This window comes from Rhinoderma darwinii, chromosome 1 (assembly GCF_050947455.1).
Source record: "Rhinoderma darwinii isolate aRhiDar2 chromosome 1, aRhiDar2.hap1, whole genome shotgun sequence".
NCBI lineage: Eukaryota > Metazoa > Chordata > Amphibia > Anura > Rhinodermatidae > Rhinoderma > Rhinoderma darwinii.
In genome coordinates this window covers 61,844,661-61,872,065 of record NC_134687.1, presented here as the reverse complement: position 1 = coordinate 61,872,065, position 27,405 = coordinate 61,844,661, and the positions used below count along the sequence as shown (strand labels likewise).

Here is a 27,405-nt window from a genome sequence, read left to right as displayed (position 1 = left end):
AAAGTTAACATGTTATTTACGCTGCATAGTAAACGGCGTAAATTTATAACGTGAAAATCAATGCTGGAATAGCTGCTTATTTTCAATACTCTCCTAAAATAAAGTTAATAAAAGTTAATCAATATATTAAAAGTATCTAAAAATGGTACAATTACAAAATACAACTCGTCCCACAAAAAACAAGCCCTTATTACGGCTATGTCGACGGAATAAAAAAAAAAGTTACGACTCTTGGAATGCTACCGTGAAAAAACAAAAAAAAATCCTTGGTCATTAACGTGCAAAATGGCCTGGTCATTAAGGGGTTAAGGAAAAGAGAGCCTTTCCCAAATGAGTTAACAATCTAGCAGCGGATGAGTACCCAATAAAATAGGTCGGGGAAGTAAGGAGGAAAACTGATGAAAACCATACTAGTTAAACTAACTGGAAAGTGCCACTAAATGTGCCTAGAACGGACTGGCATGATTGTGGAAAGCCAAATAAGAGCGATTTGCCAAATGCAGACTGCTGCGTTTGTGGTAGCTCTGTTTTGGCCTTGCTAAATTATGTGGATTGTATATCAAGTGGAGTTACTAAACCGGATTGGTTTGCTGTGAAACTGTGTGTGATATATGAATTGAGTGCTTGCTAATAGAAGTTAGCAAAACTGACACAATTTAAAAACCTTTTTTCCTTCTTCGCTTCTGTCCTGCAGTGCAGCTGACTAAGGGGAAGGGTTAACTGCTCTCAGGTGATATAAATTAGCCTGCAGGCCTCAGTTGAGCTTGGCCTTGCTAAATTAAGTGGCTTGTATATCAGCTGGAGTTACTAAACCGGATTTAGAAAGAGGAGTTAAAGTCCCTGTAAGTACTCTGCTTTACTTTTACTTTTTTAATTTTCATTTTTTTTTTCTAAGGCCTCATTCACACGGCAGGGTTTCCCGGCCGGGTGCCGGCCGTTCATAAATCGGCCGGCACCCGGCTGCATTAGGAATAATAGACCCCTAATGGGGCTATTCACACGACCGATTTTTTGACGGCCGGGAAAACCGCCCGTCAAAAAATAGGACATGCTCTATTTTCGCCTGGGTACCCGGCCGCCCGGCTCCCATAGAAGTCTATGGGGCCGGGTAATACCCGGCCATCACCGGGATGTGTCCCGAGTGACGGCCGGGTTTTCCGGCTCTTGCGCTCTATCTCCTCCTCCTCACAGCGCAGAGTGCATGTGAGGAGGAGGAGTTGATGCCATTCTGACGAATCGCTGTACACGGTGTGGCAGGGCCGGGGTGTACAGCAGGTGGAGGGAGCGCTGCGCTGGCTCCCTTCTCCTGCTTGTTTTAAAAGCACCCTGGCCCGGCGACACCTTCGATGGCGCCGCTAGCAGCTACAGCTGCTGCTGCTGCGGCTGCTACTACTGTAGCGACGCCACTATAGCAGAGCAGGGAGGTATCTCCCCGCTCTGCTATGTGCTAGCCGCACTTAAGCTCCTTGAAGGAGCGGAATCCCCGTGTTTTCGGGGATTCCGCTCCTGGACAGAGCGCTTGATGTCTCTGTCCATATCTGGGCAGTGACATCAGGGGAAACTCCTGAAGCGGAATCCCCGAACACATGGGGATTCCCCTTCAGGATTTGCCGCTGATGTCACTGTCCGGATCTGCCCGGCCCGGCACGGATGCATAACTTTATGCAAACCGGCCGGGCAGAATGGCCGATTTTACCGGCCGGCACTCGGGCTCGGACGCGACCCGGTCGTGTGAATCCCGCCTAACTGGGATAATGGATAGCAAGATTGGAGGTCTTCTTCAGTACACAGTTTGCCATATGTATGCACAACTGGAGCCAGAGTTCCAGGGTGAATACCTCTGTGGCAGATGTGAGCATGTTGTTCACCTGGAAGCTCGGATTAGAGATCTGGATGAGCAAAATGCAACACTGAGGGCGATAGATAATCTTGAGCAGAGCATGCTGCTCACTGGGCAAGCAGTTAGTGTGGTAGACCTGGAGGGTGAAGACATGGGTCAGCAGGACCAGGCAAGTAGCTGGGTTAATGTAGAAAGGAGTCCAAGTAAAGGAAGGCCAATCCTGTTTCTGATATTTCAAGCAAAATTGCCAAGTTGGGTGATGATGCGAGGGTGTCGGTCTCAGAAATGGCAGCCCTAGTGGATACTGATCTCCCTAACAGCCTGGAGAACAGCCCAGCTAGTAGTTGGCGGGATGATAATGCAGGGAAGGCAAGACAATTGGTAGTTGTAGAGGATTCTATTATCGGGAAGACGGATAGAATAATTTCAAAATACAAGATACAAGGCAGCATATCCAAAATAACAGGAATTTATTTACCCACTAATGCGATGTTTCAGTCCGACAGGACCTTTCTCAAACATTAGAATAATTTGTCGCCAAGACCGCCTCAACCGAATGGTTTGCTGGTGCCAGGGATCGGCATGGGGTGGAACGGGTGGATAAATTACTGGGAGAGGCTGGTGATAATCCAGCTGTCGTGGTCCATGTGGGAACCAACGACAGAATACATGGTAGGTAGAGGAGCCTTTAAAGAGGCTCTTTCACCAGATTAGAAGTGTCCTATCTCCTCCTTCATTCCAGAAGTCTAGCAAGCAAAATGGGGGAGCTGGAGCCCTTGGTACAGGAGGAACAGATACTGGGCTGTAAATCTAGAGGGTTTTACACTTTTTCGGAAAGACATAGAAAAGGAATAGGGCGAATAGGAAAGGTGGTGGTGTATGTCTGTATGTATGTGAGAAGCGATATGAAGGCCAGTGTGAAAGAGACAATAGAGGGTGAAGATTGTGAGGAGGTTGAAACCCTGTGGGTGGAACTAGAAAGAGAGGTAAACACTGAAAAAAATTACTTTTGGGGTAATCTATAGACCCCCAATATAACTGAGGAGATGGAAGTTCAGATATATAAACAGATACAGCGGGCTGCACAGGCGGGTACTGTGGTGATAATTGGAGATTTTAATTACCGGGATATTAATTGGTGTCATGGTTCGGCTTCAACTGCAAAGGGGAGACATTTCCTCAACCTGTTGCAGGAAAATTTTATGGGCCAGTTTATGGAAGACTCGACTAGAGGTGAAGCTGTGTTGGATCTGGTCATTTCTAATAATGCAGAGCTTGTTGGGAATGTCAATGTTCGTGTGAACATCGGTAACAGTGATCACAATATAGTTACATTTTACCTATACTGTAAAAAACAAACACCGGCTGGGAGGGCAAAAATACTTAGGCTATGTTCACACGGGGTATTATGCCGAGTTTTTTGACGCGGAAACCGCGTCGCAAAACTCGGCAAAAACGGCCCGAGAACGCCTCCCATTGATTTCAATGGGAGGCGTCGGCGTCTTTTTCCCGCGAGCAGTAATACTGCCTCGCGGGAAAAAGAAGCGACATGCCCTATCTTCGGGCGCTTCCGCCTCTGACCTCCCATTGACTTCAATGGGAGGCAGGAGAAAGCGTATTTCTCGCTGTTTTATGCCCGCGGTGCTCAATGGCCGCGGGCGAAAAACGGCGCGATAATCGCCGCGAAAATCGGCGTGCAGGGAGAGGAATATCTGCCTCAAAGTTCCAAACTGAATTTTGAGACAGATATTCCTCCCCAAAAATACTCCATGTGAACATAGCCTTAATTTTAAGAAGGCCAATTTCCCCAGGCTGAGGAATGCAATTCAAGATATAGACTGGGAAGAACTAATGTCAAATAATGGGACAAATGACAAATGATAAATGGGAGATGTATAAACGAATAAAATTAAACCCCACATGGCTTACACCTTCTGTAAAAGGGCAATACATGACAAAAAAATTTGAACAATACAAATCTGAGGGTACAGCTGTAGCCTTTGTAAAATATAAAGAGCTTAATAAAATCGGTAAAAAGGTAATAAAATCAGCAAAAATACAAAATGAAAGGCAGGTGGCCAAGGATAGTAAAACAAATCCCAAAAAGTTAAAGTATGTACACTACCGTTCAAAAGTTTAGCATCACTTAGAAATTTCCTTATTTTTGAAAGAAAAGCACAGTTTTTTTCAATGAAGATAACATTAAATTAATCAGAAATACACTCTATACGTTGTTAATGTGGTAAATGACTATTCTAGCTGCAAACGTCTGGTTTTTAATGCAATATCTACATAGGTGTATAGAGGCCCATTTCCAGCAACCATCACTCCAGTGTTCTAATGGTACATTGTGTTTGCTAACTGTGTTAGAAGGCTAATGGATGATTAGAAAACACTTAAAAACCCTTGTGCAATTATGTTAGCACCGCTGTAAACAGTTTTGCTGTTTAGAGGAGCTACAAAACTGACCTTCCTTTGAGCTAGTTGAGAATCTGGAGCATTACATTTATGGGTTCGATTAATCTCTCAAAATGGCTAGAAAAAGATCTTTCATGTGAAACTCGACAGTCTATTCTTGTTCTTAGAAATGAAGGCTATTCAATGCGAGAAATTGCCAAGAAACTGAAGATTTCCTACAACGGTGTGTACTACTCCCTTCAGAGGACAGCACAAACAGGCTCTAACCAGAGTAGAAAGAGAAGTGGGAGGCCCCGCTGCACAACTGAGCAACAAGACAAGTACATTAGAGTCTCTAGTTTGAGAAATAGACGCCTCACAGGTCGTCAACTGGCAGCTTCATTAAATAGTACCCGCAAAACGCCAGTGTCAACGTCTACAGTGAAGAGGCGACTCCGGGATGCTGGCCTTCAGGGCAGAGTGGCAAAGAAAAAGCCATATCTGAGACTGGCTAATAAAAGTAAAAGATTAATATGGGCAAAAGCACACAGACATTGGACAGAGGAAGATTGGAAAAAAGTGTTATGGACAGACAAATCGAAGTTTGAGGTGAAGAACAGAAGAACATTTGTGAGACTCAGAACAACTGAAAAGATGCTGGAAGAGTGCCTGACGCCATCTGTCAAGCATGGTTGAGGTAATGTGATGGTCTGGGGTTGCTTTGGTGCTGGTAAAGTGGGAGATTTGTACAAGGTAAAAGGGATTTTGAATAAGGAAAGCAACTCCATTTTGCAACGCCATGCCATACCCTGTGGACAGCGCTTGATTGGAGCCAATTTCATCCTACAACAGGACAATGAACCAAAGCACACCTCCAAATTATGCAAGAACTATTTAGGGAAGAAGTAGGCAGCTGGTATTCTATTCTAAATTTCTCCTGATTACCTCAGCAAATTAACAGCTAGAATGCCAAAGGACTGCAATGCTGTAATTGCTGCAAATGGAGCATTTTTTTATGACGAAAGCAAAGTTTGAAGGAGAAAATTATTATTTCAAATAAAAATCATTATTTCTAACCTTGTCAATGTCTTGACTACATTTTCTAGTCATTTTGCAACTCATTTGCTAAATATAAGTGTGACTTTTGAACGGTAGTGTAAATGCAAAAAAAGCCAAGGTCTGAACGTGTGGGTCCCCTAAATAGTGGTAATGGGGAGTTGGTCACAGGGGATCAAGAGAAGGCAGAGTTACTAAATGGGTTCTTTAGCTCTGTATATACAACAGAAGAAAGAGCAGCTGATGTAGCCGGTGCCAGTGTTCATATATTAGTTGATATACTGAATTGGCTTCTTAACCCCTTCCCTCTTTAGCCACTTTTGACCTTCCTGACAGAGCCTCATTTTTCAAATCTGACATGTGTCACTTTATGTGGTAATAACTCCGGAATGCTTTCACCTATCCAAGCGATTCTGAGATTGTTTTCTCGTGACACATTGGACTTTGTTACTGGCAAAATTTGCTCGATATGTTCAGTATTTAATTGTGAAAAACACCAAAAATTAGCGAAAAATTGCAAAAATTAGCATTTTTCTCAATTTAAATGTATCTGCTTGTAAGACAGGCAGTTATACCACACAAAATTGTTGCTAATTAACATCACCCATATGTCTACTTTAGATTGGCATCGTTTTTTGAACATCCTTTTATTTTTCTATGACCTCACAAGGCTTAGAACTTTAGCAGCAATTTCTCACATTTTCAAGAAAATTTCAAAAGGCTATTTTTACAGGGGCCAGTTCAGTTGTGAAGTGGTTTTGAGGGCCTTATATATTAGAAACCCCCAAAAAGTCACCCCATTTTAAAAACTTCACCCCTCAAAGTATTCAAAACCGCATTTAGAAAATGTCTTAACCCTTTACACATTTCACAGGAATTAAAGCAAAGTAGAGGTGAAATTTACAAATTTCATATTTTTCTGCAGAAATAAATTTTTAATACAATTTTTTTTATAACACAAAAGGTTTTACCAGAGAAATGCAACTCAATATTTGTTGCCCAGTTTCTGCAGTTTTAGGAAATATCCCACATGTGGCTGTAGCGTGCTACTGGAATGAAGCACCGGCCTCAGAAGCAAAGGAGCACCTAGTGGATTTTGGGGCCTTATTTTTGTTAGAATATATTTTAGGCACCATGTCAGGTTTGAAGGGCTCTTGTGGTGCCAAAACAGTCAAAATCCCCCAAAAGTGACCCCATCTCGGAAACTAGACACCTCAAGGAAATTATCTAGGGGTGTAGTGAGCATTTTGACCGCACAGGTTTTTTACAGAAATTATTGGAAGTAGGCCGTGAAAATTAAAATCAACATTTCTTCAAAGAGAATGTAGGTTTAGCGTTTTTTTTTTTTTCTCATTTCCACAAGGACTAAAGGAGAAAAAGCACCGCAAAATTTGTAAAGCAATTTCTCCCGAGTAAAACAATACCCCACATGTGGTAATAAACGGATATTTGGACACACGGCAGGGCTGAGAAGGGAAAGAGCGCTATTTGGCTTTTGGAGTTCACATTTAGCAGGAATGGTTTGCGGAGGCCATGTCACATTTACAAAGCCCCTGAGGTGACAAAACAGTGGAAATCCCCCAACAAGTGACCCCATTTTGGAAACTATACCCCTTGAGGAAATTATCTAGGGGTATAGTGAGCATTTTGACCCCACAGGTTTTTAGCAGAAATTATTGGAAGTAGGCCCTGAAAATAATAATCTACATTTTTTCAAAAAAAATCTAGGTTTAGCTAATTTTTTCTCATTTCCAGAAGGACTGAAGGAGAAAAAGCACCACAAAATTTGTAAAGCAATTTCTCCCGAGTAAAACAATACCCCACATGTGGTAATAAACGGCTGTTTGGACACACGGCAGGGCTTAGAAGGGAAAGAGCACTATTTGGCTTTTTGAGATCACATTTAGCAGGAATGATTTGCGGAGGCCAGGTCACGTTTGCAAAGCCCCTGAGGGGACAAAACAATGAAAACGCCCAAAAAGGGACTCCATTTAGGAAACTACACCTCTTGAGGAATTGATCTAGGGGTGTAGTGAGCATTTTGACCCCACAGATGTTTCATAGAATTTATTAGAATTAGGCAGTGAAATTTAAAACAGTCCTTTTTCTTCAATAAGACGTAGCTTTAGCGCAAATTTTTTCATTTTCTCAACAAATAAAGGAAAAAAAGAACCCAACATTTGTAAAGCAATTTCTCCCGAGTACGGCAATACCCCATATGTAGTCATAAACTGCTGTTTGGGCAAACGGCAGGGCTCAGAAGGGAAGGACCGCCATTTGGAGTGCAGATGTTGCTGGATTGGTTTCTGGGCGCCTGTGGGCCCAAAACAGTGGAAACCCCCCAGAAGTGACCCCATTTTGTAAACTACACCCCTCAATGCATTTACCAAGGGGTGTAGTAAGCATTTTAACCCTGCTGGTGTTTTGTAGAAATTAGTGTTCACTCGATGTTGCAGAGTGAAAATGGGATTTTTTTCCATAGATATGCCAATATGTGGTACCCGGCTTGTGCCACCATAACAAGACAGCTCTCTAATTATTATGCGGTGTTTCCCGGTTTTAGAAACACCCTACATGTGGCCCTAATCTTTTGTCTGGACATATGACAGGGCTCAGAAGTGAAGAGTACCATGCGGAGTGGAGGCCTAATTTGGCGATTTACAAAGTATTGGTTCACAACTTCAGAGGCTCAGATGTGGAATAATAAAAAGAAACCCCTGATAAGTGACCCCCACTATGGAAACTGCTCCCCTCAAGGCATTTATTAAGGGGTGTAGTGAGCATTTTCACCCCACAGGTCTTTTCCATAAATGAATGCGCTGCGGATGGTGCAAATTAAAAATTTATATTTTTCCTAGATATGCCATTCAGTTGCAAATATGTCATGCCAAGCTTATGACGCTGGAGACACACACCCCAAAAATTGTTAAAAGGGTTCTCCCGGGTATGACGATGCCATATATGTTGAAGGAAACTGCTGTTTATGGACGCTGTAGGGTTCAGAGCCGAGGGAGCACCATTTGGCTTTTGGAGAGCGGATTTTGCTTGGTACTATATTTGTTTGAGTATTGCTGGTGTTTTATAATGTGGGGGTACATGTAAGCGGGGCGGAGTATATAAGGGGCATAGTCAGGTGGTATAAAAAAATAATAATAATCCATAGGTGTGTGTTACGCTGTGAAGCAATCCTTTCCGCACAGGCCAGTGTTGCACTGATAAATGGTGTCATTTCTTATCCCCCTTTTGGTCCACACTCCGCACCTTTTGTAGTTTGGGGAATTTTGCTGGGAAAGTGTTGTCCTGGTATAATACGGGCACCGTCGCTTCCAGCGGATATGTTTGGGCTCTCCCCTTCCTGGTTCCCTAATTTTAGGTCCTTGATAAATCGCCTCTTGAAACAGAAGAAATGTTCCCCTCGGGCACAACTGCATATTTTTTTATTTCCTGACTTATTGGAGCCATAACTAATTTTAGTTTTTCATAGATGTTAAAGGGGGCAAATGACTATCTGTATTTTCTCCCTTTTCTCCGTTCCTAGTCCGTTACCTCTGTTTCCTATATAGTCCGCTTACTTTGTATTGTTCACAATGTGCACACACTCCAGTCCTTCACACACCACAGGAGTAACATACAACCCTCGCAGATACTTAAATATATAAAAATACTTTACTCATAACATAGACGTGACAAACCAATATACACTACATCAAGATACAATACATTACATAGACAACACAACCACACACAGCGGCCTCTCTTCCTACCTTCCCTGAACACTTTGCACATGTGACTAGTAATGTGTATGTATATATAATATAAATCCAGGTCCCAACCTTATATGGTCTCCTGGTACTACCACTATAACCAAAGCACATACAGCGCCTGACCATTAGTACATGTACATATAGAGACTCATGCATAAACAGCATATATATATCTACTCATCTATAATCCACATAAGATTCCTAGAATATCTCTATGTACACATATAAAGTCTGCTGTAATATAATTATACTTATATACATACACAGAAAGCACACATATAATAGAACTTAGCTTGCTCCTGATGTTAAGTGCTGAGTGTCCAGGGCTGGCAGGAAAGAGCCCGCACCAAGAGCTTCCCATGACCTATATGTTCCTATCCCTGGGTTGAACCCACCCATTCCATTGACTCCGCCTTATGACCACCCATACACCTTCCAATGTGCATCTGTACAGTATAGGTAAATCTATTCCCAGTATGCTCAGCTGTCTCTACATCCAGTTTACAATGGCTCCTTCCTGTACTGAGGTCCATTGTAATGCTAATAAGGCAGTAGATAAGAATCTATGACCAAATGGCTTCTGAGCATACTGCCACCTCAAAGGGTGAACACCACTGAATAATATCAGTATATACTATATCTATTTACCAGGTATATTTTATGTGGTCATAAGACAGAGTGTCTGGATGGGAACAATATTCTCCTGTAACAATAGACGTAGCGGTATGAGGGCTGGTTTGTTGCGGGACGAGCTGTAGTTATTATTGGTACCATTTTGGGGTACATGTGACTTTTTGATCACCTTTTATCCTATTTTTTGGGATGCCAGGTAAACAAAAAAACGCAATTCTGGCACAGCTTTTTTTGTTTTTTTTCATACAGCGTTGACCATGCGTTATAAATTACATGTTAACTTTATTCTGTGGGTCAGTACGATTCTGGCGATACCTAATTTCTAGCACTTTTTTATGTTTTACAACTTTTTGCACAATAAAATTACTTTTGTAAAAAGAATGTATTTTTTTCTGTCGCCAAGTTGTGAGAACCATAACTTTTTAATTTTTTTGTCGACGGAGGTGTATGAGGGCTTGTTTTTTGCGGGACGAGCTATAGTTTTTATAGGTACCATTTTTGGATACGTGCGACTTTTTGATCACTTTTTATTCTAATGTTTGTAGGGCAAAGTGACCAAAAAACAGAAACTCTGGTAAAGTTTTTTACGGTTTTTTTTTTTACGTTGTTCACCGCGTGCAATAAATAATATAATATTTTGATACCTCAGGTTGTTACGGTCCTGGCGATACCAAATACATATGGTTTATTATTTTTCAATAATAAAGAACTTGATAAGAGTAAAAGGGGGATTGTGTTTCATTTGATTACTTTAAACTTTTATTGTTTTCAAACTTTTATTTTTTGCACTTTTTTTTTTTTTTTTTTACACTTTTTTTATACTTTTTTTTTTACACTTTTCTTCAAGTCCCACTAGGGGACTTGAAGGTCCAACTGTCAGATTTTTTTTTTTCTAATACATGTATTAGATCTGTCAGTCATTCACTGACAGCAAGCCGATTAGGCTTCGCCTCCCGGCGGGGCCTAAATCGGCTTCCGTAATGGCAGAGCAGGAGACCATTGTGTCTCCTGTTGCCATAACAGCAGTCGCCAGTCCTGATTGCCTGTCAGGGCTGGCGATCTGCTAGTAACCGCTACGATGCAGCAATCGCTTTCGATTGCTGCATCGAAGGGGTTAATGGCAGGGATCAGAGCTAGCTCCGGTTCCTGCCGTTACAGGTGGATGTCAGCTGTACAGTACAGCTGACTTCCACCGCTGATGACGACGGATCAGCTCCTGACCCGGCGCCATCTTGCCGGCAGCTACGGAAGCCGATCAGGCTCCGCCGCCGGGCGGATCTTGACCGGCTTTGGTGCTAGGCAGACCGGGAGGCCAGTATTAGGCCTCCGGTTGCCATTGCAGCCACCGGAACCCCGGCAATTTCATTGCTGGGGCTCCGATGAGCTGCAAACACCTTAAGTGCAGCGATCGCGTTTGAGCGCTGCACTTAAGGGGTTAATGGCGGGGATCGAAGCTAATTTCGGTCCCCGCCGTTAGTCGGATGTCAGCTGTAAGATACAGCTGAGATCCGACGATGATGGCACCGACTCAGCTTCTGAGCCGGTGCCAAACATTTGACGTAAATGTACGGTATTTTGCGGGAAGTCAATGCTTTCCATGACGTACATTTACGTCAAATGTCGGGAAGGGGTTAAAGGGAACCTGTCACCAGCATTTCACCTATTAAACCAGCAATACCTGGTGGTAGTGGGTGACAAATCATTTCTATATAACCTATAATTGTCTTTTTAGTCGGCTCTGTAGCTTTAGTATTCAGTTTTCTAGTGTTCCCACACCGTATGCTAATGAGCAGAAAAAAGTCAAATCTTCGTTTGAAAAGAGTCACATCTTCATTCCTCAAGTCTTTCCGCGTTTCCCCGGCCTCCTTACTTTTGATTGACAGCTCCTCGCCTTCCCCCAGCACACAAAATCCCGTGCTTGTGCATTGATGTCCTCTTCTGGTGTGGGCGCACAAAGGGACACTGGATTATTACGATAAAAAGCGCAAAATGTTTGCAGGCCGTTATTTACAGTCGGAGGAGGAGTTTAGGAGAGGGGATAACGGTAATGAACTTTTTAAAGCAGCGGCCAATGAGGGATAAGTAAAGTTCAATAGGTGAGATGCTGCTGACAGGTTCCCTTTAAAGAGCTTAGTTCAGTTATTTCTGTCCCCCTCTTCATAATATTCAGAGATTCTCTCGTGACTGGTATAGTGCCAAGGGACTGGTGCAGGGCAAATGTGGTGCCTATTTTCAAAAAGGGCTCTTAGTCTTCCCCGGGTATTTTATAGACCAGTAAGCTTAACATTCATTGTGGGGAAAATATTTGAGGGGCTATTGAGGGACTATATACAGGATTATGTGACAATAAATAGTATTATAAGTGACTGCCAGCACGGTTTTACTAAGGACAGAAGTTGTCAAACCAACCTGATTTTGTTTTTATGAAGAGGTGAGCAGAAGCCTAGACAGAGGGGCGGCTGTGGATGTAGTGTTTTTGGACTTGGCAAAGGCATTTGACATATAGACGCCTTCCCGTCATAAACAACTTTCAGATTTTCATTTTCGTTTTTTCCTCCCCACATTTCATAAGCCATAACGTCTTTATTTTTCCGTTGATATAGTACTATGAGGGCTTGATTTTTGCGGGGCGAGTTGTAGTTTTTCATAGTACCATTTATTTTGCCATTTAATGTACTAGGAAACGGGAAAAAAGTTATTTGTGGGGTAGAAAATGAAAAAAACAGCGATTCCCCCATGATTTTTTGCGTGCCGTTTTTACGGAAATTCACTGTGCAATTAAAACAACTTGTTAACTTTATTCTGCGGGTCAATTCGATTACGGCGATACCAAATATATACATAGTTTTTTCTATATTTTACTACTTTTACACGTAAAATCCTAAGTGTAAAAAAGAAAATAAATTTTGCATCGCCAAGTTCCGAGAGCCATAAGTTTTTTTATTTTTCCGTCGATTAAGTGGTATGAGGGCTTATTTTATGCGGGATAAGCTGTCGTTTTTAATAATACCATTTTGGTGTACATGCGACGGTTTGATCACTTTTTATTTCATTTTTTGTGGGAGATTAGGTAACCAAAAAATAGACATTTTGGCGTTTACATTTTTTTTTACGGCGTTCACCGTGCAGGTTAAATAATATATTGTAATAGTTCAGACTTTTACGGACGCGGCGATACCAATTATGTTTATTTATTTTTTTTACTATGCTCAAGGGAGAAAATGGGAAAAGGGGTGTTTTTTTAACTTTTTTTATTTTTTTACTTTTTTTTTTTACACAAAAAAAAAAACGAACTCATTTTTACTTTTATTTTTATTAGTCCCCCTAGGGGACTTCAACCAGCGATCGTTAGATCACATGCACGATATACTGCAATACTAATGTATTAATCAATATATGCACTCCAAAACGCATTGGTACTGTGGGCTAGGTCCAAGTCAAAGACCGACCTCCCATATATAAACAAGATAGGCAACTCTATTTGGGTATATCGAAAACACAGAAGAAAGAGAGTTTGTAGCCAGGGGGGTATATTAAACATTCAAAGTTTATTAATGACATATACAAAAAATACAATTATATAAAAATATATGTATATGATACAATATATTAAAAGGACGAGACTCGAGGAGAAAGTTTCAAGGAACAAGTATCGGCAATATAATTATGCAAATTGGGCAAGCTATATTGTCAAGTGGACACAATCTCTCAAATATATCTGGATATATCACTTTTCTAAGACATGGTCAAGCTTCCAGACTCTCAGTACAAAGAGACATGGTTTGTATGTATCTAGATATTAGGTGCAACATCCAAGTTACCAATGTCTAACAAAAAATGGTGACTGAGAGAGAGAATGTATTGGACAAGGCTTACCCATGTAAAATTGCAGTAAAAAGTCCGATAGGTGCTCCAGCACAGAAGCCCCAACGCGCGTTTCGCTGTAGTATTGCTTCCTCAGGGGGATGTGTGAGTGTGTCCTGTGTCTTGAAGCTCTTATATACTGTGTGGTTCAACAAGGAACAGCCGATGGTTGCCGGCGCATGCCCAGAGCCACGGCCGGAAGCGAGGACTGCCCCACTTCCGTCTCCACATGCTGGAGCGCACATCCGGATACCCGACGCGTAACGGGATTTCCGGGCATGCGCAGTGCATCTACAGAGACGGAGCGGGGACAGCATCGCATCCTCGGTCGGATCCGGGCATGCGCACACATCGCACTGACAGGTTTGCAGATCCAGTAAGTGGGAAGATATACGTCTATGTGTAGTGTGTGTGTATTATCACCAGTCGTTTTTGTTATATTGTTATTTTATGAATATTTAAGAGATGTCATGGCATGTTGTATTGCAGTGTATGGGTGCAGAAAAGGAAAATATACAAATAAAGTAACATTAAAGTGACAGTCTAATGTAAAGAGCAGTTTTAAAATAAGAATTAGTGGATGGCTATAACGATGAGTATCTAAAGTGAAAGTAAATATGAGCAAAGTTTTCTTATATGTCTATTAAGTGTACACATAGGTATATTCTCACTGTACTCCATGTTTAGTTTGGATAGGACGATTATTACCTACAGTCTTTGCAGACTGATCACCATAAGTAGAGATTGAAGAAAAATCATTTAGCAAACAAAACAAAGACGCAAAAAGCGTGTAACAACATGTGCAAAGAAAGCATATCTAAGACAATAGCGCAAACTATTGATATAGGGAGTGAACACATTATACAAAAAGTATATGTAGTCAGTGACAAGATAGGATATACCCTATTAAGTTGATGTATCCATCGTCTGAAACATGCTACATATTACAAAAATAACAATAAAACTACATTGATAGGAATTCATTGAAAAGTGATAAGTGGTACATATAGCAATCCAAATACAGCTTAATATCTGGAAACAATTACAATCAAAAGCGAAATCCTCCTATAAAAAGATTTTTTTCTATTAAAATGCATAAATTCACTGCACATAATGGCAGAGAATATAGGTGGAGGATATTGGAGAGTTTTCCAGATCTTCACATATTTAGGAGTATAGAGAACATAAGTCTACTACTTCCCCACATTCATATCATGGCTATACAGCATACGACATAGATAATGCAACCAAAATATTACAAAGAGTTTTCCACATGAGGTATCATTCAGTTATACAGACATACTATATACTGCGATAAATTAGGCATTCTTGTTCCATATTCTAGATGGTAGAGAAAGGATTAGGGACATCGGTCAAGAACTTCGGGCAAAAGGACATACAGGAGCATATTTTAGAAACCTAAATAAAAGCAAGAAGTTAGAAAAAATACTAAACGTGGAAATAGAATTTAAAAATTATTGTAGAAATAAAAAGAAGCGGAGACTATAGAAATGGGACAAAGCTCAGATTTTCATTAAGGCCATACGGTTTCATGGATCCGATCATCACGATCCATTTGCATTCCCTTTGTGACAGGGTTTTCTTCACGTTACCCCCTCTGATGCCACAGTGTATTTTTTCAATACCACGTATTGACAGAGATTTGGGGTTACAGTTGTGATATTTCTTGAAATGCCTAGGTAGAGTTTTCAGGCTTAGGGGGTCATCAATTTCAGCTGCTTTCGTTATATCCCGTACATGCTCCCTGGTCCGGGTTTCTATAGTCTCCGCTTCTTTTTATTTCTACAATAATTTTTAAATTCTATTTCCACGTTTAGTATTTTTTCTAACTTCTTGCTTTTATTTAGGTTTCTAAAATATGCTCCTGTATGTCCTTTTGCCCGAAGTTCTTGACCGATGTCCCTAATCCTTTCTCTACCATCTAGAATATGGAACAAGAATGCCTAATTTATCGCAGTATATAGTATGTCTGTATAACTGAATGATACCTCATGTGGAAAACTCTTTGTAATATTTTGGTTGCATTATCTATGTCGTATGCTGTATAGCCATGATATGAATGTGGGGAAATAGTAGACTTATGTTCTCTATACTCCTAAATATGTGAAGATCTGGAAAACTCTCCAATATCCTCCACCTATATTCTCTGCCATTATGTGCAGTGAATTTATGCATTTTAATAGAAAAAAATCTTTTTATAGGAGGATTTCGCTTTTGATTGTAATTGTTTCCAGATATTAAGCTGTATTTGGATTGCTATATGTACCACTTATCACTTTTCAATGAATTCCTATCAATGTAGTTTTATTGTTATTTTTGTAATATGTAGCATGTTTCAGACGATGGATACATCAACTTAATAGGGTATATCCTATCTTGTCACTGACTACATATACTTTTTGTATAATGTGTTCACTCCCTATATCAATAGTTTGCGCTATTGTCTTAGATATGCTTTCTTTGCACATGTTGTTACACGCTTTTTGCGTCTTTGTTTTGTTTGCTAAATGATTTTTCTTCAATCTCTACTTATGGTGATCAGTCTGCAAAGACTGTAGGTAATAATCGTCCTATCCAAACTAAACATGGAATACAGTGAGAATATACCTATGTGTACACTTAATAGACATATAAGAAAACTTTGCTCATATTTACTTTCACTTTAGATACTCATCGTTATAGCCATCCACTAATTCTTATTTTAAAACTGCTCTTTACATTAGACTGTCACTTTAATGTCACTTTATTTGTATATTTTCCTTTTCTGCACCCATACACTGCAATACAACATGCCATGACATCTCTTAAATATTCATAAAATAACAATATAACAAAAACAACTGGTGAAAATACACACACACTACACATAGACGTATATCTTCCCACTTACTGGATCTGCAAACCTGTCAGTGCGATGTGTGCGCATGCCCGGATCCGACCGAGGATGCGATGCTGTCCCCGCTCCGTCTCTGTAGATGCACTGCGCATGCCCGGAAATCCCGTTACGCGTCGGGTATCCGGATGTGCGCTGCAGCATGTGGAGACGGAAGTGGGGCAGTCCTCGCTTCCGGCCGTGGCTCTGGGCATGCGCCGGCAACCATCGGCTGTTCCTTGTTGAACCACACAGTATATAAGAGCTTCAAGACACAGGACACACACACACATCCCCCTGAGGAAGCAATACTACAGCGAAACGCGCGTTGGGGCTTCTGTGCTGGAGCACCTATCGGACTTTTTACTGCAATTTTACATGGGTAAGCCTTGTCCAATACATTCTCTCTCTCAGTCACCATTTTTTGTTAGACATTGGTAACTTGGATGTTGCACCTAATATCTAGATACATACAAACCATGTCTCTTTGTACTGAGAGTCTGGAAGCTTGACCATGTCTTAGAAAAGTGATATATCCAGATATATTTGAGAGATTGTGTCCACTTGACAATATAGCTTGCCCAATTTGCATAATTATATTGCCGATACTTGTTCCTTGAAACTTTCTCCTAGAGTCTCGTCCTTTTAATATATTGTATCATATACATATATTTTTATATAATTGTATTTTTTGTATATGTCATTAATAAATTTTGTATGTTTTAATATACCCCCCTGGCTACAAATACTAATGTATTGCAGTATATCGTGATTCTGACAGGCACCTATTAAGCCCTGCCGGAGGCAAGGCTTAATAGGTGTACAAAGATGGCGGACCTGGGGGCATTCATTAAGCCCCCAGACAGCCATAGCAACCATCACGCCCCCACCGGGATTGCGTTGCGGGGGGCGCGATGAGCTGTTAGAGGGGGTCGCCCCCCCTCTTTCTGACAATTTAAATGCTGTGGTCGGTATTGACCGCAGCATTTAACGAGTTAAACTAGCGGGATCGAGCGCGATGCCGCTAGTTACTCTGAAGTGTCGGCTGTAACATACAGCCAAGCCCCGGCATCGTATGGAGCGAGCTCAGTGCGTGGATACGTCAAATGTCGGGAAGGGGTTAAGGACTATAGGCTTAGAAAGTATCGTTTGTAATTGGATTGAGAATTGGCTCAAGGACCGTATCCATAGAGTTGGGGTAAATGATTCCCACTCTGAATGGTCCCCGGTTATAAGTGGTGTACCCCAGGGTTCCGTGCTGGGACCACTATTATTCAACTTATTTATTAATGATCTAGAGGATGGGATTAATAGCACTATTTCTATTTTTGCAGATGACACCAAGCTATGTAGTAATGTTCAGTCTATGGAAGATGTTCGTGAATTGCAAGCGGATTTAAACAAACAAAGTGTTTGGGCATCCACTTGGCAAATGAAGTTTAATGTAGATAAATGTAAAGTTATGCATCTGGGTACCAACAACCTGCATGCATCATATGTCCTAGGGGGAGCTACACTGGGGGAGTCACTTGTTGAGAAGGATCTGGGTGTACTTGTAAATCATAAACTAAATAACAGCATGTCAATTAGCTGCTTCAAAGGCCAGCAAGATATTGTTGTATATAAAAAGAGGCATGGACTCGCGGGACAGGGATGTAATATTACCACTTTACAAAGCATTAGTGAGGCCTCATCTAGAATATGCAGTTCAGTTCTGGGCTCCAGTTCATAGAAAAGATGCCCGAGAGTTGGAAAAAATACAAAGAAGAGAAACGAAGCTAATAAGGGGCATCGAGAATCTAAGTTGTGAGGAAAGATGAAAAGAATTAAACCTATTTAGCCTTGAAAAAAGACGACTAAGGGGGGACATGATTAACTTATATAAATATATTAATGGCACATACAAAAAATATGGTGAAATCCTGTTCCATGTAAAACCCCCTCAAAAAACAAGGGGGCACTCCCTCCGTCTGGAGAAAAAAAGGTTCAACCTGCAAAGGCGACAAGGCTTCTTTACAGTGAGAACTGTGAATCTATGGAATAGCCTACCGCAGGAGCTGGTCGCAGCAGGGACAGTAGATGGCTTTAAAAAAAGGGTTCGATAATTTCCTAGAACAAAAAAATATGGGCTCCTATGTGTAGAAATGTTTCCCGTCCCTTTTCCCCATCCCTTGGTTGAATTTGATGGACATGTGTCTTTTTTTTCAACCGTACAAACTATGTAACTATAAATGGTGGATAGAGGTCCTATGAAGGGTCAATGTACAAGTAGGGACACCAATGTTGCTATACCTACATCTTGGCTGTTCCTTTATCTTCCATTCGCTTTGATGGAGCGTGACTGCGCATGTAGGGCCAGTTCTTTGCAGGGAACAGGGACCAGGTACCTCAGCTCTTGTGACTGTTTGGGAATCATTGCAGTTGGACCATTATAAATCACACTGTTCTGGCATATACAGAGGATATACTCTAAACCTCTATGGCAGGAAAACCCTTTTGACGGAAGCCTGTCGGCAGTTTTGATGCCTCAAAACTGCTCACAGACCGATTTAGGGGGAGGGAATTGTAAACCTATCTTTTTTTTTTCTTGGTCATGCGAGAAATCTACCTTTTAATCCTCTGGCACGGCAGTCGTTCGTAAGTGCCACTTTTCAGAGTGACGACGGCTCTAGCGACTAATCTGGAGACCGCTAGAGTTGTCACTCAGAGCAGAGTGGCACTTGCGATCGGCAAGCTGAGGGAATTAAAACACCTGTTTTCTCGGTCATGCAACTTCCATGATCGAAACAGAAGGAATGTTTAAAATGCCCTTCCCTTTATCGCATCAAAACTGCTGAGAGATTCTCTTTTTAATTATATTTTGAATTTCTTATTTACTATAAATTTATTATATTTTACATGTTTCACTAAAAAATAAATGCAGCACGGAGTATACGTTGTTGCTGCCTCTGGTTCATTGAGGGAGGCGGCGGATTTGCTTGTTTTGTCAGGTTTTTACATGACGTTGCTTTACATGATATTTCCGCTCTTCCATCACTTTTTTTGTCTCTGACCCAGTGTGAGGAAGTATGACATGTTATGTGTCTCGGGTAGAAGGATGTGCCATATCTCTTGTGACTTCAAGGAGGGGGGTTGGTTATTGCTCTTTTGCTTCTTGTTGCAGCCAGTACACTGGTGTAATCACATGGCTGATATGGGATGAGAACATGTCATAATATATACACAGCATCTCATTTCATTATTGAATGTATAAAGAGAATTTGTCTCCTTGTGACTGACGTGATAAGTAGGTTAATAGAACATTAAAACCTCCTTAACCCCTGAAGGACGCAGCCTTGTTTTTGCCTTAAAGAGGCTCTGTCACCAGATTATAAGTGCTCTATCTCCTACATAATCTGATCGGCGCTGTAATGTAGATAACAACAGTGGTTTTTATTTTGAAAAACTATAAATTTTGAGCAAGTTATGAGCAATTTTAGATTTATGCTCATTACTTTCTTAATTGAGAAAAATAAATGGAGAGTAGTGTATGAAGCTGATTGGTCGCTGATTGGTCAGCGTCATACACTTCTCTGTACAACGCCCAGTTGGTAAAAAGCAAAAACAAGCCCAGTTGTCTATTAAGAAAGTCATTCGCATAAATTAAAAATTGTGCATAACTTGCTCAAAATTGATCGTTTTTCAAAATAAAAAACACTTATCTACATTACAGCGCCACTTATAATGTGGTGACAGAGCCTCCTTAAGGCTCAGAGCCCATTTTTCAAATGTAGTTGTAGATATTCGGTAGGAAAAAGGAAATTCCACTAGACGGTGCTGATCCTCCCAAAAACGAAGAGATAAATCCAACAGATTCCTTGAGTAAAGAGCTAGACAAGCCGACAACCTAAAAAGAAGATTAAGTTTAGGTCGTCGGCTTGTCTAGCTCTTTACCCAAGGAATCTGTTGGATTTATCTCTTCGTTTTTGGGAGGATCAGTGCCGTCCAGTGGGATTTCCTTTTTCCTACCGAATATCTACAACTAGTGTCAACGGAACCCTACGGTTCACGGGAAAAATCCCAGGCTGCAGACCCCCCCCCCTGACTTTTATACCAACACTATCAGGTGAGCACCGTCCTGTATTCAATATTACACTTAATTTGATGATCTTAAATTGATCTTAAATCTTGGGATGATGCACCATGTGCGCCGTGTACTTTTTTAATCTTTTTCTATAGCCATTTTTCAAATCTGAGATATTTCACTTTATGTGGTAATAACTTCGGAATACTTAAACCTATTCAAGCGATTCTGAGATTTTCTCGTGAGACATTGGGCTTTATGTTCGCGGTAAAATTTGGTCGATATATTCAGTGTTTTTGTGAAAAATAGCAAAATTTAGAGAAAATTTAAAAAATTGCATTTTTCTGAATTTAAATGCATCTACTTGTAACAGAGGGTTATACCACCCCAAAAAGTTACTAGTTCGCATTTCCCATCTGTCTACTATATGTTGTTATCATTTTTTTTTCTAGGACGTTACACGGCTTAGAACATAACCAGCAATTTCTCAAATTTTGAATAAAATTTCAAAAGCCTCTTTATTAGGTACCAGTTCAGTTCTGAAGCGGCTTTGAGGGGCTTATATATTAGAAGCCCCCATAAAACACCATTTTAGAAACTAGACCCCTCAAAGTATTCAGAACAGCATTTAGAAAGTTTATTAACCCCTTCCCGACATCCACCGTATATATACGGCGCTGTCGGGAGGTGCTTCCCGCAAAGCGCCGTATATATACGGCGCAGTGATGGTGCGGGCTCAGGAGCAGGGCCGGCACCATCACCGCGGGGTGACAGCTGTATTATACAGCTGGCACCCTCCTGTAACTGCCAGGACCGGAGCTATTCTCCGATCCGGCAGATTAACCCCTCAGATGCTGCGCTCAATAGATCGGCAACCCGATCGGCAACCCAGTGATGCAATCGCTGGGTTGCTGTGGCAATCGGACGCCAGAAAATGGCGTCCGAGTCTGCCTTGTACGGGAGCCGATGAGGACCCGCCTGCGGCGTGTCCTCATAGGCTTGCTGGCAGTGAATAACTGACAGCGCTAATACACTGCACTACGTATGTAGTGCAGTGTATTAGAGTAGCGATCGGGGCATCAGGCCCTCATGTCCCCTAATGGGACAAGTAAAAAAAGTAAAAAAAAGTTAATAAAAATGTGGTAAAACAATAAAAACACACACATTTCAAATAAAAATAAAGCTAAACTGACTTTTTTCCCATAGTAAGTCTTTTATTATGGGAAAAACCGTAAAAATCAAAAAAACTATACATAATTGGTATCCCCGCGTCCGTAACGACCCAAACTACAAAACTATTATGTAATTTATCCCGCACGGTGAACGCGGTAAAAAAAAAAACATGAAAAACAGCGCCAGAATCTTTGTTTTTAGGTCACGTCTCCTTCCAAAAAATGCTATAAAAAGTGATCAAAAAGTCACATTTACTCCAAAATAGTACTAATAAAAAACGACAATCCGTCCTGCAAAAAATAATCCCTGACACCGCTTTGTGCACGCAAAAATAAAAAAGTTATGGGTCTTAGAATATGGCGAGACAGAAAATAAATGATTTTATAAAAAAAGTGATTTTATTGTGCAAAAGCCGCAATACATAAAAAAAACTATATAAATTTGGTATCACCGCGTACGTAACGACCCAAACTACAAAACAATTATGTAATTTATCCCGCATGGTGAACGCCGTAAAAAAAAAACATGAAAAACAGCGCCAGAATCTTTGTTTTTAGGTCACATCTCCTTCCAAAAAATGCTATAAAAAGTGATCAAAAAGTCACATTTACTCCAAAATAGTACTAATATAAAACGACAATCCGTCCCGCAAAAAATAATCCCTGACACCGCTTTGTGCACGCAAAAATAATAAAGTTATGGGTCTTAGAATGTCGACACAGAAAACAAATGATTTTATAAAAAAAGTGATTTTATTGTGCAAAAGCTGCAATACATAAAAAAAACTATAAATTTGGTATCGCCGTAATCGTATCGACCCGCAGAATAAAGCTAACATGTAATTTAGGGCACACTGTGGATGCCGATAAAAAAACCAATAAAAAACTATTCCAGAATTGCTTGTTTTTGGTAATTTCCTTTACCAAAAAATGAAATAAAAAGTGATCAAAAAGTCGTATGTGTTCTAAAATGGTACCAATAAAATCTACAGCCCGTCTCGCAAAAAACAAGCCCGCACACCGCTCAATCTATTGAAAAATAAAAAAGTTATGGCACTAGTAATGCGGTGATGAAAAACATCTCAATGCCCAGGCCGGAGGGGAACATTCCTTCAGTTTCAGGGCCCCAGGATTTAGGAACTAGGAAAGGGAAGGGACATCCGCTGGAAGCGAGGGTGCCCGTATTATACCAGTGCAAAACTTTCCCAGTAATATTTCCCAAACTACGAAGGAGAAAGTCCCCAAAAGGTGCAGTGTAAAGAGTGTTACAAAAGGGGGATAAGAAAGAAAACCGTCTATCAGTGTGACACCGACCTGTGCATAACGGATCGCTTCACAGCGTAACACACATCTATGGATAATTGTATTATTTACCCCATTATTATACCCTCTTATTATGCCCTGATATACTCCGCACAGATTACATATACCCTGATGTTCTCCGCACATATTACATATGCCACCACATTATAAACGGAAATACCAGCAAAACCCCAAACAGAACGATTACCAAGCAAAATCCATGCTCAAAATGGCGGTCTTTCCCTTCTTAGCCCTACAGTGTGCCCAAACAGCAATTTATGGCCACAAGTAAGGCATTACCATACCCGGGAGAACCCGCTTAACAATTTTATGGGGTAAGATTCTCTAGGGGCACAACATGTTGTGCGGTGAATGGGCAGATCAGTGGAGAAATTGCAATTTTCACTTTGCACAATCCACTGCGTATTCATTTCTGAAAAACACCTGTGGAGTCTAAATTCTCACTACATCCCTTGATAAATGCCTTTAGGGGTGTAGTTTCTAAAACGGGGTCACTTTTGTTTGGTACATCAGGGGTTTTGCAAATGCAACATGGCGTCCGCAAACCATTCCAGCAAAATCTACGCTCCAAAAGATAAATACCGCTCCTTTTCTTCTGAATGCTCCCGTATACGTAAACAGCCGATTATAACCACATATGGGGCGTTACTGTACTCGGGAGAAATTACTTTACAAATGTTGGGGTGCTTTTTCTTCTCTATTCCTTGCAAAAATGAAAAATGTGTATCTAAAACGACATCTTGTTTGAAAAAAAAATTATTTTTCATTTTCATGGCTTCATTCTAATTAATTCAGCAAAAAACCTTTGGGATCAAAATGTTCACTATACCCCTAGATGATTCCTCAGGGGGTGCAGTTTCCCAAATGGAGTCACTTTTGGGGTGTTTCCACTGTACTAGTACTACAGGGGCTCAGCAAATATGACATGACACCCAGAAACCATTCCAAAATCCAAATGGTGCTCCTTCCATTCTGAGCCCTACCGTGTGTCCAAACAGATGTTTGTGACCACATGTGGGGTATTGTTTTACTCGGGAGAAGTTGCTTTACAAATGTTGCGGTGCTTTTTCTCCTTCAGTCCTTGTGAAAATGAAAAAAAAATACCTAAACCTACATTTTCTTTGAAAAAATGTAGATTTTCATTTTTACGGCCTACTTACAATAAGTTCTGTAAAAAAACTGGCTGGTCAAAATGCTTGCTACACCCCTAGATAATTTCCTCATGGGGTGTAGTTTCCAAAATGGGGTCACTTGTTGGGGGTTTCCACTGTTTTGTCCCCTCAGGAGCTTTGCAAATGCGACATGGCCTCCGCAAACCATTCCTGCTAAATTTGAGTTCCAAAAGCCAAATGGCGCTCTTTCCCTTCTCAGCCTCGCTGTGTGTCCAAACAGCCGTTTATTACCACATGTGGGGTATTGTTTTACTCGGGAGAAATTTCTTTACAAATTTTATGGTGCTTTTTCTCCTTTAGTCCTTGTGGAAATGAAAAAAAATTAGCTAAACCTACATTTTATTTGAAAAAAAATTTAGATTTTCATTTTCACAGCCTACTTGCAATAATTTCTTCAAAAAACCTGTGGGGTCAAAATGCTCACTATACCCCTAGATAATTTCCACAAGGGGTATAGTTTCCAAAATGGGGTCGCTTGTTGGGGGTTTCCACTGTTTTGTCCCCTCAGGGGCTTTGCAAATGTGACATGGCCTCCGCAAACCATTCCTGCTAAATTTGAGCTCCAAGAGCCAAATGGCGCTCTTTCCCTTCTAAGCCCTGCCGTGTGTCCAAACAGCCGTTTATTACCACATGTGGGGTATTGTTTTACTCGGGAGAAATTGCTCTACAAATGTTGTTGTGCTTTTTCTACTTTAGTTCTCTTGGAAATGAAAAAAAATTAGCTAAACCTACATTTTATTTGAAAAAATGTAGATTTTCATTTTCATGACCTAGTTCCAAAAATTTTTTCAAAAAAACTGGCCGGTCAAAATGCTCACTATACCCCTAGATAAATTCCTCGAGGGGTGTAGTTTCCAAAATGGAGTCACTTTTGGGGGGTTTCCACTGTTTTAGTTCCACTAGACCTGTTCAAAGCGGATACGGTGCCTAAAATATATTCTAATAAAAAGGAGGCCCAAAATCCACTAGGTGTTCCTTTGCTTCGGAGGCCGGTGCTTCAGTCCATTAGCGCACTAGGGCCATATGTCGGATATTTCCTAAAACTGCAGAACCTGGGCAATAAATATTGAGTTGCATTTCTTGGGTAAAACATTCCGTGGTACAAAAAAAATGGATTCAAAATGAATTTCTGGAAAAAAATAATGAACTTTGTAAATTTCACCTCTACTTTGCCTTAATTCCTGCGCAACGTCTAAAGGGTTAAGAAACTTTCTAAATGCTGTTTTGAATACTTTGATGGGTGCAGTTTTTAAAATGGGGTGACTTATTGGGGGTTTCTAATATCTAAGGACCTCAAAGCCACTTCACAACTAAACTGGCCCCTGTAAAAATAGCATTTTGACATTTTCTTGAAAATGTGAGAAATTGCTGCTAAAGTTCTAAGCCTTGTAACGTCCTAGAAAAATAAAATGATGATCAAAATACGATGCCAATATAAAGTAGACATATGGGGGATGTTAGTTAGCAACATTTTTGTGTGGTATAACTGCCTGTCTTACAAGCAGATACATTTAAATTGAGAAAAATTCTAATTTTTGCAATTTTTCGCTACATTTTGGTGTTTTTCACAATTAAATACTGAATGTATCGGGCAAATTTTGCCAGTAACATAAAGTCCAATGTGTCACGAGAAAACAATCTCAGAATCGCTTGGATAGGTAAAAGCATTCCGGAGTTATTACCACATAAAGTGGAACATGTCAGATTTGAAAAATGAGGCTCTGTCAGGAAGGTCAAAAGTGGCCAAAGAGGGAAGGGGTTAAAGGTGTTTCACAGGAATTTAAAGCAAAGTAGAGGTGAAATTTACAAATTAATTTTTTTTTGTCAAAATCCTTATTATTCCATTTTGTGCTGTAAAACAGAAGGTTTTACCAGAGAAACGCAACTCGATACTTATTGTCCAGATTCTGCAGTTTTGAGAAATATCCCACATGTGGCCCTAGTGCGGTAATGGACTGAAGCAAAGGAGCACCTAGAGGATTTTGAGGCCTCCTTTTTATTAGGCAACATGTCCGGTTTGAAGAGGTCTTGTGGTTCTAAAACCGTGGAAACCCCCCAAAAGTGACCCTATTTGGCAAACTACACCCCTTAAGGAACTTACCGAGGGATATAGTGGGCATTTAGATCCCACAGGTTTTTTGCTGCATTTTGTGGGATTAGGCTGTGCAATTGAAAATCACATTATTTCGACTAAAAGGTACGAATTTTTAATTTTGACAAGGAATAAAGGAGGAAAATCACCCCAACATTTGTAAAGCAATTTCTGTCGATTTACGACAATACCCCATATGTGGTCATAAACTGTTGGTTGGACAAACAGCAGGGCTCAGAAAGGCAGGAGCGCTATTTGGCATGTAGATTTTGGTGGATTGGTTTCTGGGCGCCATGTCGCATTTGCAGAGCTTCTGAGGTACCAGAAGAGGGGAAATTGTTTAAATGTGACCCCATTTTGGAAACTAGACCCCTTGAGGAATTCACTGTAGTTGAGGAATTCACTGTAGTTTTCATGGGGTGAATGCGACTTTTTGATCAGTTTTTATTCTATTTTTAAGAGGCGTGGTTACTAAAAAACAGCAATTCTACTATTGTTTTTTTATTCCTTTTTCTACTGCGTTCACCATGTGCTATAACGGACATATTCACTTTATTCTGCGTGGCGATACGATTACTGCCATACCATATGTTTTTATTTATTTTTTATCTCTTATGGTGTTTGCACAATAAAATACTTTTTATAAAAAAAAGGTGAAGTGACCAAAAAATTGGCATTTTGGTATGGTTTATTATTATTTTCTTTTAGGGCGTTCGTTATTCGGGATAAATAACGAAATACTTTTGTAGTTCAGCCCGTTACGGACGTGGCGATACCAATTATGTATAGTTTATTCGTTTATTTTTATTAATAATAAAGGACTGATAATGGGAAAAGGGGGATTTTTACTTTATTACTTTTAAAACTTTTAATTTTTTATTTTTGCACAACTTTTTTTACTTTGTCCCACTAGGGAACTTGAGGGCAGGAGGCCGTGATAGCAATTCTAATACACTGCACTACATTTCCTGCTTTTAGATATCTGTGCCTGTCTAATATGGATAAAAGAAGGGAATCGCTAGCTAATAAGTGGGGTCTGTATGCACTATGGCCAAATACACAGCAGCATTGTAAGGCAGGTTTACTGTTCTCACCTCAAGGAAATCTTCATGACTGCCCCGACAGAAGCGGAAAAA

At 40.5% G+C, this 27,405-nt stretch overlaps 1 protein-coding gene across 2 annotated transcripts in view; it reads left to right on the top strand.

The window, feature by feature from the left end:
* RELL1 (RELT like 1) overlaps window positions 1–27,405 on the top strand; it is a 102,880-nt gene that overhangs the window by 42,496 nt on the left and 32,979 nt on the right. The gene's annotated exons all lie outside the window — the stretch shown is intronic.